Consider the following 3,405-nt stretch of genomic DNA (forward strand, 5'->3'; position numbering starts at 1 on the left):
GCAAGCCTTCTTATCCTCCTGCTCCTGCTCTCCCTAGGTTTATTACCAACCCTCATTACTCTCCTTGCTCCATTTCTTACCCAGATCCTTCTCCCCAACCACATTTGCTACATATTCTCTTTCTCCTTCTTAATAAGATTTAAATATCCTTTTTTGGACCCTCCTTGTTACTTCACAGACTTCTTTGAGTCTGTGAATTGTAGTGTTGTTATCCTGGACAATGTGATAAAATCCATTTAGAAGTGAGTATATACCATGTGTGACTTTCTGGATCTGGGCTACCTAACTCAGAATTATCTTTTCTAGTTTCATCCATTTACCTTCAAATTTTATGGTTTCTTTGTCTTTAAAAACTGAGTAGTATCTCATTGCATAAATGTACTCCAGTTTCTTTATCCATTCTACAAACGGGGGACATCTGGGCTATTTCCATTTTTTTTTTACTATTATGAATAAAGCCACTATGAACATAGTGGAACAAATGTTCTTATTATATGGTGGAGCACCATTTGAGTATATGCCCAGGAGTGGTATAATTGGGTATTGACGAACAGGTATTGCCATTTTTTGAGAAAGTGCTATATTGATTTCCAAAGTAGTTGTTCAAGTTTGAACTCCACCAGCAATAGAGGGGTGTTTCCTTTTTTCAACTTGCTTGCCAGCATGTGCTCTCACTTGTGTTTTTGATCTTAGCCATTCTTATAGGTGTAAGATCGAAAATCAGTGTCATTTTGACTTGCATGTCCGTGATGACTGAGGTCATTGAACCTTTTTTAAGTGCTTCTCTCCATTTTGATATTCTTCTGTTGAGAATTCTCTATTTAGCTCTGTACTCTATATCTGTGATTCTATGCCTGCTCTTAGGACCCTTGTACTGGGTTGCCTTCTCTAGTCTTGATAGTTTGTGCCTAGTTATCATAACTTCTTATGTAGTGTTCTGTTGGTATTCCTGGGAAGCCAGCAATTTACTGAAGGAAAAAGAGGGTCAGTGGGTCTGAGGCAGAAGGGAAGTAGAAGAGGAGAACAGAAGGCATGTAGAAAGGAAATATTAAGATCCAGCTGTAATGTATGAACAAAAAATAAAAAAATAAGAAATAGAAAAATTATATAAGAAGATAAAATTATTTAATAAATAAGGATTTATATATAAAACTTGATCTGCCAGAAATCCAGGTAGGCTCTTGGCAGACCTTCTCTTCACAGTTTACCCAGAGCAGTTCCCAGATCTTGTTCCTAGTGCTGAAACATAGTATCAACTGGACCTTCCCCTTACCCTGCCACTGCTCCTGTAGAGTCCACAAACCATCTTCTCCTACTGCTCACTTGTTACTTTGTGTTTTAGACCCTAACTGGAGCAGGCAACCCAAGAGCTACTTCTTCCATATCAATAAGTAGGATGAAGGCAGACCCACACTTCTCTTACTGCTCCAGACATCCAATCCCCACAGTTTCACCCCCAAATCTGTAACTGAGAACATGGTTTACTCTTTGACCAGATCCCCAAAAATTACAAATCCATTTTTGCCAATCTTCTTATCCCAAATGATCCAAGTTACACAGCCTACAACGCCTGTAAACATTCCCTGTGAACACACCAGGTGAACAGGTCAGGAGAACAGGTGGCACACTGCAAATACACTCTTTCATCCAGAGATGAAACAGAAACCGAAGAACAAAATACCATTTCAACAAAGACAAGTCCAGAAATCAGCAGCTAGTCTTTTAATCACCACAAATGAGGACCCCAAGATGCCAGTGTAAAAACACAACGAACAACAGCCAGGGATGTGTGTCTCTATTAGAGCTCAGCTATCCTACAAGAGCAGATCCTGTGTATCCCATCATAGCTGAAACATAAGATAAAACCTTAAAAGAGCTTTTTATGAATATAATAAAGTTCCTTAAGTAGTATCTGGATACATTTATCAAAAAAATCTAGGAAGATACAAACATTTTTAAAAAATGAATAAAACCGTTGCAGACCTGAAATTAGAAATAGAATAAATAAAACCCCAAAGAGCTGGAATGCTGGAAATGAAAAATTTAGGAATTAAAATGGAAACTATTTCCAAATAATGTTCCCAGTGCTGTAACCTAACACCAGTAGAGCCTCCCGTCCCCTGCCATTACTCCGGAAGAGTCCACAAACCATCTTTTCCTACTCCTCACTTGTTGCTTTGCTTCATGAGCAGAATACAAGGGATAGAAGACAGAATCTTAGGGGTTGAAGATAAAAGAGAAGAAATAGATACGGCAGTAAAGAAAAATGTTAAATATAAGATTACTAATATAAAATATCTAAGAAATCAAGGACACTCTGAAAAGACCAAATCTAAGAATAACAGTTATAAAGGAAAGAGAAGACACTCATGTCAAAGGCTGAAAAAATGTTTTCAACAATGTCATAGAAGAAAATTTTTGTAATTGAAAGAAAGAGATGTCTATTCAGGGATAAGGACCATAAAGAATATTGAATATACTGGACCGGGGAAAAATAGTTCCCTCTGCTGATAATAATCTACATATTAAGCATACAGAATGAGGAAAGAATATAAAAAAACTAAGCAGATATGCTACAGAATCTGAGACAAGAGAAGCCAGGCCAGAATACTATACACAACAAAAGTTTTAATCACTATAGATTGAGAAAATAAGAATTCCATAATGAAGACATATTAAATGAAATATATGTGCCAATGTAGCCCTACAGAATGTTTGTAATGGGAACTTCAATTTATGGATGTCAACTGTACTCTTGAAAATACAGGATATACATAATCCTTCACCAGCCCAGACTCTACACAAATATATATATATATATATATATATATATATATATATATATATTAGTTGAATTAGTTGAATTTTGAGGACTATTTGCAGTATATATATGACAGCCCAAGGAAGAAGATGAGGCTACTTGGAGGAGGACTGTTTGCTATTTGCTGATTTTCTGGTTACCTGGACTTCTGTATTTCTGGACAATGGATAGGGATATTGCCCGAAAAAGGATCCCTTGACCCTACTCAGACAGAAGTGGGAGAGACTCCTGCTCCCTGTTCCTAAAAGCCTTCTTTCCCTCCTAGCCTGTGTCCAGAGCTTGGAAAGGAGATAGAAGCATTTAATAGCCCTAAATAAAGTGTGTTTGTTAAAAAATCAAGTTCAACAAAAACTAAACAGAGAAATGCTGTTTAGTTTTTAATATCTAACAAATGAGACTACAAACCAAATCAAATCATTAGAGATGGGAAGGATCCTAGATACTTATTAATGTACAAATCCTAACCAAGTGGTTGGGACCAACATCTTGAAAACTCTTAATTAAACCCATTATTGTTAATCAGCATCCTTTAGCAAAGCAATAGTTTTTTGCTAATTTTCTTTCAACACAAAGTAAAAGGTGAG

This window comes from Meriones unguiculatus, chromosome 5 (assembly GCF_030254825.1).
Source record: "Meriones unguiculatus strain TT.TT164.6M chromosome 5, Bangor_MerUng_6.1, whole genome shotgun sequence".
In the NCBI taxonomy this organism is placed as follows: Eukaryota; Metazoa; Chordata; class Mammalia; order Rodentia; family Muridae; genus Meriones; species Meriones unguiculatus.